The 16,347-nt window shown below is 39.5% G+C and overlaps 1 long non-coding RNA gene across 1 annotated transcript; it reads left to right on the forward strand.

Annotated features, from left to right (window-relative positions):
- Positions 1 to 1,437: 1,437 nt before the first annotated feature.
- LOC124101687 (uncharacterized) lies at positions 1,438 to 14,601 on the forward strand. The gene is made up of 3 exons (XR_006854689.2): positions 1,438 to 1,544; positions 13,137 to 13,247; positions 14,517 to 14,601. It is a non-coding gene; the product is annotated as an uncharacterized LOC124101687 (long non-coding RNA).
- Positions 14,602 to 16,347: the final 1,746 nt, after the last annotated feature.

Genomic DNA, 16,347 nt, shown 5'->3' on the forward strand with positions numbered 1-16,347 from the left:
TGCAGCTTAGTCTGCTGGGAGTGGGAGTGGAGAATGGGGGTGTCTCTGTGCCTATTTCCCTCCTAACTCATGTTACCAAGATACATTCTACGGGGGACAGCAGCAGGCTCTTCAGTGCCTACTCAGAAACTCAGTCCTCTTGGTGCGTGGCATTTTGTTAAAGTCTGGAAGGGGAAAGGCAAGCCAGCAGGGGAGTTGGAGGGTGTGGGTTGTGTGGACCAGGAAAGAAAGAAGAAAGCAATGTAAGAAAGCCAGAAATGCCAAAGTTCAGGTCCAATACACAGAGGGTCAGTCTTGGTTTAGCTGCCACCCAGCGTCGTGGCCTTGAGCAGGCTGCCTGGGGCCTCTGAACCTCTTTGACAATAAGGGCTGGAGTGGGACAGTCTGCTGAGTCTCCTCAGCGGAGACTGCTTGTCCCTGCAGTGCTCAGCATCTCACCATGTCCCTGGCTGCACCTGGACATACCTTAATATGATACTGGAGTCTCCAGAGCCTGGCACACTGTAGGCATTTGATAAATTCTTGTTGAATAAATGACACTGAAAAGCTTAGTTTTTAGCAGTCACAGCTGGTGATGGAAAAGAGAAGTCTGCTGGGTTTGAGCAGAGGTTTTTGAAAAAGGTTAAGAAAGAGCATTCACCTCTCTTTGCACCCAAAAGGAAGTGTTCCTTTCACTCTGTAGGAGGAGAGGGAGAACTCATTTCTGAGCCTCAGAGAAATGTGTCACTAACATTTACTCAGTGGTGAGTGGGAGCTCATCAAATGAGTTCAAACAAAATCGCACTACAGCTGACTGCAGAGGGAATGTAATGAATTTTTAAATCCCCTAATATTATAACATTTTCACCCAATTGCTAAGAAATTATAAGCATGTATTCTACCTGGGAGGTAGAACAGTGGCGCCTTGGGGTGGGGCTAGGGAGAGTGTGGCACAGGAAGAAACAGAGTAATCTTGGTGTTAGGAGAAAACTATTGAAGCATCTGAACAATACATATGGTCTGGAGTTGCCCTCAGCTCCATTGGTGTCTGAAGGGCAGACACAGTCTGCTCTCTATAGCATGTGCCAGTGATTTCCTTGAGTGACGAGCCACCTTCACCAGAAGCAGTGCCTCCTATTAATTCAACCAGGTGCCACATCTCACAACAGCAGGGCACACCATGCAAACTGTGTTCAGTGTGGAAGGCCATCCTCGCACGTGATTTGAGTTACCTCCCTGGCTGGGTGAGAGGCGCTTAGGCACAGCTGTGTCAGAGCTTCCCCCACCCTTCTCCAGGTCTGAGGGCTTGTCCCTGCAGAGGCGTGTCTGGCCACTGCCCCAAAGACCCAATCGTCGCCCCTGACCTTGGGATGCTGCCCCCTTTAATATTCATTGGAAGGGATTTTCCCCGGAATTCTTTGTTCCCCAATAAAAGCCCTCGCCCTCTCCCTGGCGTGTTCTCTCTCTCTCTCTCTCTCTCTCTCTCTCTCTAGTCTCTTCAGTAAACCTTGCTACTGCATTACAGGCTGGAGCTAGTAGAAGCCATCCTGGACCTGGTTTTGAAGGTAATTAGAGTCTTGTCCCTTTAATTTAAAATTCCCTAGCATTTTTCTCACGGTTTGAACCTTCTTTCATGAAGCCAGCGTGGGTTGTAGGCTAGAGTTCAGTGTAGAAACATGAGCTTGGAGGAGCTGTCGCTTTCTTTTGCTGTGTGTGCTCAGGCCTTCGTGTATATTTTTGCAAGCAGAACACTAATTTTCATATACTTTGTCACCTGCAAGTAGGGTTGGAAGATTTAACAATGTAAATGCAAGTTGCTTAGTTAAATTTGAATTTCAAGTAAAAATGATTGTTTTTCCCCCAATACCGCATAGAATATAATAAAAATATTTATTGTTTATTCAAAATTCAAATTTATCTGGACTTCTTAAATTTTATCTGGTGTCCTTATTACAAATATGGTATTTTCTGTATATATGGCTATTTCTGTGGGTCTATGTGTTTTCACATATCTGGTAGCATATTGCACATGCTATTCTATGTTTTGATTTTTGTGTGTATCTTGATTTTGTTATTTAAAATACATCTTATGGATTATTCTTTATTATACAAACATATCTGCCTCATTCTTTTTAACAGCTGGTGAATGGATGTACATAGACATTTAGCCATCTATATTTTCAAACTTATCACTTTTATGGCTGTCAAATAATGGAAAACTTTTTTCTTTGTGCCGTCTTCTCTGGAGCAGATTTAAACCTTTGTTATGCCATCCTATTACAATGGAAATGCACAGGGGACTTTTCTATTAAAGCCATGTGTTATTCATGACGGGACCTTCCAAGGAATGTTATCAATAAGTGATTTTTTCATTGTGTGAACATCATAACATGTACACAGACTAAGCTGGCTATGATGTCACTAGGTAATATAATCTTATGGGACTACAGTAATAAGTGGTTTGTCACTCACTGAAACATATGCAGTGCATGAGTGTATATCATTTAGTATATGTTTAGCAGCAGTCATAATTGTACCATTATTTCATATTCAATTCATAATTGTACCATACAATTCATAATTGTACCGTAATTTCACATTATTTGGAGTCCTTCAAATTTCTGTTTCAATGTGAAATGTTTGCTTCACAGATGAGTATAGATAGCATTTGTGTCTTGTCTTTAGTGCTATCCTGGGTTAGATACATTGTTTTCTGTTCAATGTCTTTATCTTTCTTGGTTTATAACTTCATTTTATGGGAGAGCATTCTCAAGGAGTTTTCTTGGAAAGATAGTTCACAAAGTAATATTAAAGGCCTTTGCATGAGTGAAAATATTCTATTCTTCTCATATGTTTTTGATAGTTTGGCAATAAATATCTCAGAATTCTAAAGATCTTTGTTCCATTATCATTTAAATTCCTGATGCCATTTTTTTTTTTCAGTGAATTTTTTGTTCCTTTTTAGTGTAACACTGTTTTTTTTTTTTTTTTCCCCTCTACAAAATCTTATAGAGCTGTTCATTTTGGGTGATGAGGAATTTCTTGAAAATGTGCTTTGGTGTTAGACTTTTTACTGATGGTGCTTGGCTGACAATGGATATTAATTTGTAACCCCACAATCCTTCCATTGAGGTTAATGTTTTCATATTTCTTGGATAAATTTTTCCCAGTAATTTTCTATGTTCTCTCACTTATAAAACATATTATTTGGATGTTGGCATTTTTATTTGGGTTGAATCTCTACTTTTATTTTTTTTTCTTGTCTGTTTTCCATCTTCTTATCTATTCTACTTTCCAAGCGGTTTTCTTGAATTTTTCTTTCTCAGATCTTTTAATGCACTTTTAAGATGTGGAAATATTGCATATTGTATCACTCAGCATTGGCTAGTATATATTGTGGTCACAACCCTGAAATCTCAGCGAATTCAAACAGTGAAGTTTTCTTGCCAGTTCAAACTACACATCTATTACAGGTCGATTTTGGCTCTGCTGTGCATTATTGTCACACTGAGACCCAGGGTGACTACACAATCCACACATGGAACAAGCACTTGGCCTACCACACGTGGATGTCAGCCTGGTCTGATACTTCTGCTTACAGTTCAGTGGTCAAGGCAAGTCACCTGACCAAGTCTGTAGGCAAGTACAATTCTCCCTCAACAAGAGGCAGTGGTTATTTTTTGAACAATAATACATTTGACTTCATATCCAAAATTTAAATAACAATATTATGTTCTTATGCTTGATTTATGGATTCAGTATCATTTTGAACATCTCTGAGAATGATTTTTTTAAATTTATATTTCAAAGTTTTACCTCAATAGTTTGTTTCCCTTTGTTCCCCACTTTTTAATGTTTGTTTATTTTTGTCTACATATGATGGTCTTCCTCAGTTGGATCCTTAGTTGCCCATTCAGATTTAAGAGGGAAAAAAATTGAGCATCTGGCCAACCACATGTTGATGTCTGCCTGTGTGATACTGTTGCTTAACGTTCAATGACCAAGATGAGTCACTTAGGAGCAGGTTGGAAGCTTCCAATAGGCCTATTTTTTTGAGTGTGGAACTGATAGTTTGCCAGGGCACCAACCATTACTGGTCTGTGAAGGCTGTGTGCACCCCTGTCCAAGCAGGAAATAGATATCATGCTCAGACCCTCCCACAGCCTCTTCATGTAACACTCCTGTCCCTGTCCTAAGAGGAACAACAGTGGAGGGTGAGTGCTCAGGGTGAGATTGGAAACCTGGGTAGTAGCTGGGAGCCACTACCACCTGAAGTGTGAAAATAAAAGGTGGAATAGAAAGTTTGGGACTCTCCTAAAAGCTCTCAGCCCTGGGAGAGGGGCTCCTTAACAGGAACCATTGCCATCACAGGGAAATGAAGCCATTGCCAAACTACAGTCTGGCATGAAGAAAAGGGACAATAAATATGACAGCCTCTGTCTGCTGCAGTCCAAGATCATCACACCAGTGCATTGCCAACCCAGCAGAACCTACCAGAAGCCAGAAGGAGAAAGTGCAAGGGACACTCTTTGATGGCTTACTTTCTGGAACACAGAACACAGGAGAGAAGGATCAGGAACAGATTCTGAAGGGCTCAGGAGAAAAGAGCTAGGCCAGGGGTCTTTCCCTAGGGGACAGTGTAGGTTTCCAAGGAGGCTGCTCTGAGAGCCTTCTGGGGCATCTGCAAATAGGGGGAGCTGTGAGGCCAACTGTTCCATATGAAGACTTTCATCTGCTCCCGACCCCTCTGTTCTCCCCATGCCTCTGCCCTGTTCTCCACTGCGCCTGTGGCCCCAGAGCCTCCTGTGTCCAGGGAAGGGAGTGTGGGCCACTTCCTTTTGTAACTTGTGATTCTGGGACACACACTTGGAGTTGTGGCTTCCTCTTCTTTGCCAAATTAGTTACCACTTCTCCTCCAAGAATTCGCTGATGTTGCTTGGTCTGTGTGCATTTCCTGTTTTCTTATTCCCCTACCTTATTCTGCTAGGAAGTGGAATTAATCACAACATTTTTACATTTATTTTAACAGAGTACTGTTAATAATATAATAATTATTTATAGTTCTTTAACATGATCTATAGTGTGAACATAAAATAAATAATTACATAAAGTAACTTGAAAAATAATTCTGTGAGAGCACACCTTCAATGGAATATATTCCAAGGACACATATAACCTAGGACAAAGGAATATTTTTAACTGTGATATTGGATGTGTTCTTTCAAACAGTGCTGATACTTTAAGCTTAAAACTTTGCATGTGGACTCTAAATTAGAACACATGAGTAAATATAGTCATTCCTTGGTAGTTGTGGGGGACTGGTTCCAAGACCCCATCAAAATCCTTGGATGCTCAAGTCTCTTATATAAAATGGCATGATATTTACATAAAAGCTGTGAACCTCTTCCCATATTCTTTCCACCATTTTTATATTATTTATAATACCTAGTACAATGTAAAGTCTATGTAAACAGTTGTTTAGGGAAATAAATCTATTGTTCAGGGAATAAAGACAAGAAAAAAGTCTGTACAAGTTTAGTACAGATGCAATTTTTTTTTCTGAATATTTTCCATCCATGGTTGGTTGAGTTTGCAATGTGGAATCCAAAAGGCATAGAGGACCAACTGTCTGTTTATGTTGGGGGGGGGGGAGGCAGAATTATCTCTGCGGAAAACAGCATGAGGGGAGTTACAGAAGAACCCTGCACTACTGAATTGTTACTCTGACTTTAAATACTTACTGTTCTTTGTGTTCCTGTTGTGAAGTAGTGAGAAATTCACAAATTCACAAAATAGTATTCTAGGTGGGAATGTCTGACCTAAATAAAATCATGAGGAAAGAATCAGACAAATATAGAATGTAGGATGTTTTGCAGGAACTCTTCAAAGAACTTGTTGTCACGAAGAACAGTGAGGTGACAGGACTATTCCTCAGGAGGGGAGAAGACCAAGATGTCAGAACCAAATGCAAATGTGTGAATTTTCAACTCTATTCTGAGCTAAAAGGAAAAAAAATACTATTCTGGAATTCATACATTGACTTCCTCAGGATACAGAGGTCGTGGGGCTGCATGCAGGGGCCTGTCCTGGTACCTGTGCCCACCTCCCTATGATTCTGTAAGAAGGCGGTATGTGCAGAGAAAGAGACAAGGGCATGGCAAGGGACCAGCAGTTGATGAGTTTGGGGTGACTTTATTTATTGTTACTTTGAAAATTTAAAATAAAAAAGAGAAAACTTTAAAAGCATGCCAAAAACCAAACAAATTTTAACATTTCAAAAAAATTATTACCTTTTTTCTTTTAAATCCCACAACTGAGTTTCAAAAAAATAAGTGACTGAGGCATACTGAAAGAATAGAGATATATACTAGAGAAATCACTTCAGATGAGAAGTGCAATGCTCTCTTCAGCCAGGAGAATGTTTACTCAAAAGGATGGCTGAGAGGTGGGGATGTAACTCAGAGGTTAAGAGCTTACATAGCATGTGCGAGGCCCTGGGTTCAATCATCCATCCCTGATCACATACATACAAAAAGACGACCAGTTTTCTTGAGTACTCATCTTACTACTTTCAAATACCAAACACCAACACCCTTCCTGTCTTCTACATAGAGGAGATTGTCACACATTGTGCTCTGAGAAGAGCCAGGAATCTTGGAGACATATCTCCTTAATGGGCACAGACCAAACAAGGCCTAGTCTTGAGAAGATGCTGACTTGCCATTCAAAACCCAAAACTCTCTAGTGTCTAGAGAAAGGAAGGTGCTAAAAACCTACATGTGCCATTACCTCTGCTCATCACTGACTGATATTTAGCAAGGTATGAGATCTCTTTCATATACATTTGGCAGCATCCCGAGAAGTGAGAAACTTAGAGACACAACAAGACCTGTTGATGCTTGGGCTATCTACTGTTGGAGGGGCCAAGTACAGTCTGCTCTCCTAAATTTATTTTAGCCACAGACTCTTTTTCCACTTGCCGCTGAACCTCTCCCACAAGAGGGCACTCAGACACTTGGACCTGCTGAGAACACTTGAAACACAACTTCCAAGTGCAAAGGCAGCGGTGAAATCACTGGCTTTACACAGACACTGGCAGCTGAGGTAGATTACTCCAGCTGAGGTAGATCACTTTTAGATACATCATCCAAAACATACTTGTCACCGATGTCAGTGTCACATATACATTATGCACACGTACATGTTAATATAACACATGTGTATACTTTGGCATATTACAACAGAGAAAGGTTTTTGTCAAAGTTAAAGGGGTTCCCTCCTCATCCATCCCTGATCTACCTGAAGGTATGGGTGTATACCTGCTCTTTTATTTTTTATTTTAGAAGTGGTTGTGGTGGGGCTCATGGAGACACATATGTGTCTGTATCAGTTTGTAGATACAAGTATGGTTAAAATGTGCATGGTGTGGAGGGGGTGTTTCAAGATGGAGATTGTGTTCCTGGCTGCTTTGTGAAGTGAAACCAAGAAAAGCAACAGGCAGCTTCTCAGCAAGGTGGGTGAACAAAACAAGTGGGGAGACATTCAAAGCACATCACTGACTCAGGAGTTTGGATATAATAAAATAAGGAAGAAATCCCCAGCAGCATAGCCGTTACCACAGCCAGGCCAGAAGCTCCAGTCAGAGTGGTTCCTTTGTGAGCACAGTGGTAGGATAAGGGAAGTAAAGGAACCTGCATTTTGGGGAGGCCCAAGGCCTGTCTGGGTATGGAGACTTTAGAGATCAAGGACGTTGCCTGGCAAGCCTGAAGGACTCACTGCAAGATACCTGTGTATGGGGAAAGAAGCTGCCATCTCTCCAGGTGGCCTGCAAGAAACCATTTTGCAGCTTCTACAAGCATAGCCAGCAGCTGAGGGGGCTGATTCCTGGTAAACCGGAGTTTGACCCAAAATACAGGCCTAGTAAACAATTGCTGTGTGACAGAGTGTGCTTAAGTGACCAGGAGAAAATCAAACGTGAGAGAGGTTTACACAGGGGAAAACTGGTCACAGAAACCCATCCGGCTCTACCCTTCCCCTTCCAGTCTAGGTGCTTGCAGGACTGGTTGGGAGAGATGCATCTGGCAGGGAACTTGGAAAGGCAGAAGTGGAAGAAATTGTTTGGAGACTGAACCCGAGATCAAGAAACATGGGGTCTGCAGGTGATGTAAGGAACTAAGAATTGACTCTCCCACCACACGAGTGGAGCCCAGGGGAGATCCCTGGGGAAAAGTTCTCCAGTGTGGACCAGCAAGGACTGGGCATTGGAAGTGGGCTGATTTAAAATCTCCAGACCAATTGGCATTTAGCGAAGAGCCTGCAGCCCACCTAAGCCTAAACCCCGCCTCCAGGAACTCTGCCTGCAGGATTACCTCTCTCACTCCGGAAATTCAGAGGGTAGAGCATTACTCTCCAGAAGACCTCACCTAAAACTGCTGAGGAGAGAAACTGTGAATCTTTTGAACTCCACTAGAAAGAATTCTTTAACTTATCATCATTTTTTTTTCCCTTTTCTTTTTTCAAAAATTCTTTTTCACTGTTTAATTGTGTCCTTAATGTTACATGGACATTTATACACTCTCCTCTTTTTTCTTTTCTTCTCATCTCTAGCATTTTTGAAGCCAGTTATTTTACATGGATTAGTTTTTTAAGAACTAGGATGTTTGATTAGTATATTTTGGTTTTGTTTTGCATACTTTTATTTTTAATTTTTTTTTAAAAAATTTCTTTATATATATTTTTTTCTCCTACTTGTCTCCCTTGATTCTCTCTTTGCTTCTGCTAATAATCAATCTCTATTGTTCTTTCTTTCACTCTTCCATTAATCTTTTTCTTTTGTGTTTTTTCCTCCTCCCTCATAATCATCACATCCTATATCACTTCTGTTTTCTCCCTGTCCACCATTTGAAAATGTAAACCCTTTTGCAAACTTGCTGATTTTATTATAGGCAATAACTGATCATATATTTTCTGTTAATTGTGATAATTAACATTGTAGACATTGCAGTAGGAACTATTTGGTTTAATGTTGTAAGTTGTTTGCATTGGTTGTAATTATTTGTTTCCCTCTAAACAGTGAGGTACTGGAAACCTTCAGGGGCCCTGTAAGTACACAGGGTAGAAACTATACTGCCTCAGATCCATACTATTAAATGTGTAGACAGACTAACAACATGAAAAAAAAGGGAAAAAATCACCCCAACCATGTTACTGCAATAACAGAATCCACTGACACCACAGTAGAAGAAATGTCAGAGAAGGAGGTTAGAATGTACATGGTTAAACTGTCCTCCGAATTAAAGGATGATGTAAGAGAGCAAATACAGGTAGCAAAAGATCGCTTCATTAAAGAAATAGAGATTCTGAGAAAATAAAAACAACCAGACATCCTTGAAATGAAGGAAACAATAAATCAAATTAAAAATTCAATAGAAAGCATCACCAAAAGATTAGACCACTTGGAAGATAGAACCTCAGGCAGTGAAGACAAAATATATAATCTTTTTTTTTATAAGAGAGAGAAAGAGAGAGAGAAAATTTTAATATTTATTTTTTAGTTTTCGGCGGACACAACTTCTTTGTATGTGGTGCTGAGGATCGAACCCGGGCCGCACGGATGCCAGGCAAGCACGCTACCGCTTGAGCCACATCCCCAGCCCCAAAATATATAACCTTGAAAACAGAGTAGACCATGGAGAGAAGGTGTTAAGATACCATGAACAGAACTTCCAAGAATTATGGGATAACATGAAAAGACCAAATTTAAGATTTATCAGGCTAGGTGAAGGTGCAGCGATACAAACCAAAGGAATGCACAATCTTTTCAATTTCCCAAATCTAAAGAATGAAATGGAAAATCAACTACAAGAGGCTTACAGAACCCCAAATGTGCAAAATTACAACAGACCCACATCAAGGCACATCATAATGAAAATGCCTAGCATAAGAATAAGGATAGAATTTTAAAGGCTAAGAGAGAAAAATATTAGATTACATATAGAGGGAAACCAATACAGACCTCAGCTAATTTCTCAACCCAGACCCTCAAAACTAGGAAGTCCTGGAATAAAATATACCAAGCTCTGAAAGAAAATAGATGCCAAGTAAGAATCCTATATCCAGCAAAATTAAGCTTCAGATTTGAAGATGAAATAAAAACCTCTCATGATAAACAAAAATTAAAAGAATTCACAACCAGAAAGACTGCACTTCAGAATATTTTCAACAAAATATTCCATCAAGATGAAATGAACAACAACAACAAAAGTGAAAACCAGCGAAGGGGGGAATTACACTAAAGGAACAGTCGATCAAAGGCAAAACTAATTCCATTTAAAAACTAGAAATAAACCAAAATGACTGGGAACACAAATCATAATTTCAATAATAACCCTGAACATTAATGGCCTAAACTCATCAATCAATAGACATAGAGTGGCAGATTGGATTTAAAATCATGACCCAACAATATGCTGTCTCCAAGAGACTCACCTTATAGACAGAGACATCCACAGACTGAAAGTGAAAGGATAGGAAAATACATATCATGGATTGTTTAAACAGCAGCGGTTTCTATCCTCAGATCAGAAAAAGTGGTCTTCAAGCCAAAGTTAATCAGAAGGGACAAAGAAGGACATTTCATTCTACTTAAGGGCATATATATCAACAAGACATAATAATCATAAATATTTATTTCACAAACAATGGAGCATATATGTACATCAAATAAACCCTCCTCAACTTCAAGAATCAAATAGACCACAACACAGTCATGCTGGGTGACTTTTAACACACCTCTCTTACTACTGGAGAGATCTTCCAAACACAAATTAGATGAAGAAACTATAGAACTAAATAATACAGTCAATAATTTAGACCTAACAGACATAGATAGACTATTTCATCCATGAATGACTGAATAAACTTTCTTCTCCGCAGCACATGGATCCTTCTCTAATACAGACCATGTTACGTAAGCTATCACGTATGTTGTAATACAATTGTAATATGACCTTAATATATTTTTAACATCTGTAGGGTTATTTTGATAGCTTCCTTTCCATTGATATTAATTTTTGTGTTCTTTCTCTTTCTTGATTAGACTTGTTTGATTTTTATCAAATTTTAGATGTATCATATCTTCTCTATTTCATGTACTTCTTTTCCTACTCTTATTTTTTCCTTCCTACTACTTAATTTGAAAACAATCTGTTATTCTATCTTCTTTAAGGTACTTTCAGTTATACAGGTTCTTTACAGGTACTTTAAGTTAAAAATGTTATTGAGTATTATTTCATCCCAGAGATCCTGATATTTTAGGCTTTTATCATTTAGTGCAAAGCACTTTCTATTTACTTTTCTAGTGCTTTCTTCCATCACTTCAGAGATATTTATATGTGTGCCATTTAATTCTGAAATAGTTGAAGTTGGGGTGGGTTCTATGTATCTTAAGCTGATTGATTTCTAATGTAATAAATCATGTAAGGAACAGTCTGCATGATTTCAAATTTTAAAGAAAAGTAAAGACATGCTTTGTATATTGATTGTATTAGTTACATACTTGTTAAAACTGATCAGATTGCATACTTCAAAAATGCACATTTTATTGTACTTCCATTTTTCCTCAATAAAGCTATAAAAATAAATTTGCATGGTTCTTGTGTTACTCACCTTTCCATCACTATAATAAAATACCTGAAGACATTAACTTACAAAGAGAAAAGGTTTATTTGGCTCACAGTTTTAGAGATTCCAGTTCATGATTAATTGGCCCCATTGCTTTGGGCCTATGACAAAGCAGCATATCATGGCAAGAAAATGTGTCAGAGCAAAACTGCTCATCTCAGAGGGCAAATAAAGAACGAGGAAGGGACTGGGGTTCCACTAACCCTTTTGAGTTCACACCCCAATGTCCTAAAGGCCTTTCACTAGGCTCCTCCTGAAGGCTGTACCACTTCCAAACAGCACCACTCTAGGGAGTAAAGCTTTAACACATGGGCCTTTGGGAGATATCCAACATCCAAACAATAGCAGTCATGTGTCTATACAGGCTTCATACAGGTAGGCACAACAAACTCTTGTGTAACATTTGGAATAGTCTAGAAAAGTAGACGTTCCTACTTCTTGGTGCCTCATTCTAGAGCTATCTAACTCAGTGCTTCCTCTTTCTGGAGGCAACAGTCTTGAAAACCTGCTCATTCTGACCAGGGTGAGAGGAAAAGGGAAGGAAATATGGTTGGGTAAACCAAGTGGATAAGGAGGGGTCTGGAAGACAAGTCGTTCCTAACATAAGCATTTACCCTACAATTGAATCTAACTTTAATGGAAGCGGTGATGGATTTGTTCAAGCTGGATGACAAAAGGAGTCAGAGAAGGGTTGATATGTTCTCTTCCTTCTCAGTTTTTCTTCAAAGACAAGACAACCCTGTACTTTTTCTTCTATTGCTGTGGTTTGGAACGGAAATGTCCCCCAAAGGCCATGTGTTCAGGGCTTGGTCCCCAGTCTATGGCACAACTGGGAGATGGTGAAGCCTATAATAGGCTGGACCTATTTAGAGGGAGTTAGGTCACTGGAGACATGCCCTAGAAAGGGACTCTGGGACCCCAGTCCCTTCTCTCTCTCTACTTCTTGGGTCCAGGAGGTGAGCTGTTTCCTTTGCTAGGAAGATGAGTTTCCTTTGCTCCTACCATGATGCACCACCTTGCCACAGACCCCAAAGCAACAGGTCAACCAAATGTGGAGTGAAACCTATGAAACTGTGATCCAAAATAAACCTTCCTCTTTTTAGTTATGAGTATTTCAGGTGTTTGTTACAGCAGTGGAAAGCTGATTAACACATCTGTCATCTCTCAGAGCTGAGTCCTTCCACCCATCAGGAAATGGAGTTGTGGACAGGCACACGGAAAAATGCTGTGAGTTCTCCCATCTGGAATCACTCCTGTCCAATGACAGGATGAGTCCCAAGAGTCACGGGGCTAGTGTCCTGATCTTCAGTAAAAGCAGTACCTCATGGTGGAGTAGGGTGTACAGGTTTTCAGTCTGAACTTTGAAAAGCAACATATTCTCATGTATTCCATGTGTTGAGGGTGAACTCAGAGCAACAGAAGTTGGCCAAAACACCCTCTGCCTTCAAGATGACCTTCTTTTCTCTGACCAAAAGGCAACCTATGTGTGGAGGTGGATCTGAGAGAACCCTCTTTGTTCAAAATGGTCAACATCTCAGAGGGAGAACTGGCTCAAGGAGGTGGTCCACTGAAGCACATTATTCTCTGTAAGTTCATCTGGAAGCTTTGACTTTCTTCCGGATTCTTCCTTAATGCAGGCATAAAATTAGTTTGTACTTTGTGCTTAAAAGTCGTCTGTTTCAACGCTTCAAAACGTTCTGAAAATGATTGATCATATTCAAGTTCTCTGTATCTTTCACTTCTTTACACACAACCATAGAGGAAAAATGATGCACATAGGGATAATGTTACTATATTCCTATTTTTCACTACCAGCAGGGCATCAGATGATAAATCCATAGAATTCCTGCACAAGAAGTTGCAAGAACTTCAGTTGAGAGAATTTGTTTCTTCTGTGGAAATTTGTGTCTTCTGTGAGAATTTGTGTCTTCTGTAGAAAACTGTTTTTTAGGGTTAAGATAATGCTTTGTAAAGACGAAATATTCCTCCTGCTTCTGCAGTACACATCTCCTTGTCTTCTATTTTCTGGGAGTAGTGTTGACAGTTTTCATGAGTAGACAGCCATTAGCCAGCTACTATTCACCCAGCACATCAGGGTCAGCTAGTGGGAAGATGTCAGCTCTTTTCCCAATGAGGGTTCTCATCCAGTGGAATTTCCTGGTAATGAGGGAGGCCATACATAGCATGGAGTTTCTGTTTATGAGAGGAGAGTTCCTTAGCCATTTGTGTCTGAGTTTTAATACAATCATTCTTCATTTCTGGGCTTTCTGATTTCTAATTTGGTTGGCATATCCCAAGGGGTAAAAAATGGACTATTTCAGTTACATCCTTAGCTTGCTGTGGTTTCCAGAGCAGAGCTCAAATAGCTGAAGACATTTAGAATTCAAATTTAGAAGATGAAAAGTCTTCCTTATCACTGTAACCAGAAATTTAAGACTCATCGGACAAAATTTTGAAATTCAGAGACTTTATTATCCTAAATAGGTACCATCTTGGCTTCTAAGAAGTTTTTAGTGTACATAGATAGTGTCAGGGGAAACAGAGAAGAGTCCTGTTTTTCTTACACAGGCTAGTTAAATGATGATTAAACCTGGTTGTGTAAGCCAGCATGTCTCTAATAAGGTCAGCATTGAAAAGCAAGCATGTTGTAACTCAGTAGTTCAGACAAATACTGCTATGGTTTGAATGGATGCATCCTTCCAGAATGTACAGGTTCAAACTGAATCAACAGGGTGATAGTAATAAAAAGAAGAGATTTTAGGAGGTGATGAGCAACCTTATATGTGTACTAGAGGGAACTAGCTGGGCCCTTTCTGTCCTCTGCCATGTGAGGACACAATGTTCTTCCCTTCCAGAAGACACAACAACAAGATATCATCTTGGAAGCAGAGATGAAGCTTCACCTCCTGGAGCTTTGTTTATGAACTACTAGCCCCTGGAACTGTGAGATACAAATTTCTATTATTTACAAATTATCCATTCTGTGGTATTTTATTCTAGCAGCACAAAATAAATATATATTACTTAATATATATGCCCCCAAAGTTAAACTCTTTCTTCTAAACACAGAAAAAAAAAGGTTTGCTGTGTTTATCAGTCATAGATAGTGAGGACAGAAAAGTATATTCATTTCCTGTTGCTGCTATAACAAATTACAACAAACATACTGGCTTGAAACAACACAACTTTATTCTCTTGATGTCAGAAGTCTGGAATCTATTTTATTGGCCTAAAGTCTGGGATCTATTTCATTGGCCTAAAGTCAAGGTGTTGGCCTGCTGGTTTCTTTAGTAGGACCTTAGGGAGAATCTGTTTTCTTGATTTTCCAGCTGTGCATGGCCACCTGGATTCTTTAGCTGATCCCTTTTATCCATTTCCAAAGTGCCTCACTCCAGCCTCTGCTTCCATTGTCACATCTTCTCTGACCCTGCCTTCTAAGAACCCCGTGATTAAATCAAATACACATAGATAATCAGGATAATATTCAAATCTCAGGATCCTTAATCACATCTGCAAAGTCCCTCTTGCTGTATAAGGTAACAGTCACAGGTTCTGGGATAAGAACATGCATACATTTGGAGGAAGCAGGTGGGACAAGGCAGACTCCCCCAAATATTCCAAGACCTTGGAAACAGTGGCCAAAACAAGGATCTTCTCTGCCACTCATTTTCCCAGATCTGGAGTGCCATGTTGGGGTTTATATTATTTATTACACAATTAGATTGTAAATATTCATCTTGTAAAAATGGAATCATTTTTCATAAAGCTAATAGGTTCTGACTACCTTCCCCAATTCTGATTCTCTTATTTCTCCATCCCACCCAAAGGTCAACACTGTTCTTCACTTGATCTACATCAGATGTGTCTCTGTTTTTATTTGTTCCCATAGAAAGCATAGCTTTGTTTATGGTTTCCATAAATGTAAATGGTATTTTTATGGATATGATTCTATCACATGCTTTAATCATGCACCAATATCTTCATGATCTTTCCATGCCAATACATATAAGTGGAACTTATCCTTTACAACTTCTGAAAAATATTCTATGAAATGAGTATATATCATGGTATATTCATATTCCTGGACTCTATAACACACTACCAGAAATTCAGTGGCTTAAAACAATGGAAGTATTCTTACACAGAATCCAAAAATCAAAGCGTTGGCAGGACTGCATTCTCTCTGAAGGCTCTAGGAGACACCCTTACTTCTTCCAGCTTCTGCTGGCTGTCAGGATTCTTTGACTAATTGATGCATTACTCTAGTGTCAGTCTCCACCCTCACATGTCTGTGCCTCATGCATGTCTCTTTTATTTCCTTTCTCTTCCCTTCTAAGGATACAGGCCACGGATAAAAAGGACAAAAGGAGGAGAGGGTATATTTCTTCCAATAAAGAAATGTCTTTAAAAATTGCAGCCTCTTCTCACATCCCATTGGCTGAAATTTGGTCACATGGACACATTTAGCCTTAAGGAAAGCTGGGAAATGTAGTTCCTTGCTGGTTGTCTGACAATCCTATTACAACAAAAGAAATGAGGAACAGATGTGGAGATAACTGGCAGCCTCTGCCTCCATAAGTATTTCTCTTATTTAAATACCTAGAGCAGAATGGTTGGCCATGAGGACAGGCTCATTTTAATTGTGATACTGCCAGATTATCCTCTAATGTTGACATGTATATTTGC

The sequence above is a fragment of the Marmota monax genome, unplaced genomic scaffold (assembly GCF_021218885.2).
Source record: "Marmota monax isolate L192 unplaced genomic scaffold, Marmota_monax_Labrador192_F-V1.1 WCK01_AAM20220418_F8-fsc00328, whole genome shotgun sequence".
In the NCBI taxonomy this organism is placed as follows: domain Eukaryota; kingdom Metazoa; phylum Chordata; class Mammalia; order Rodentia; family Sciuridae; genus Marmota; species Marmota monax.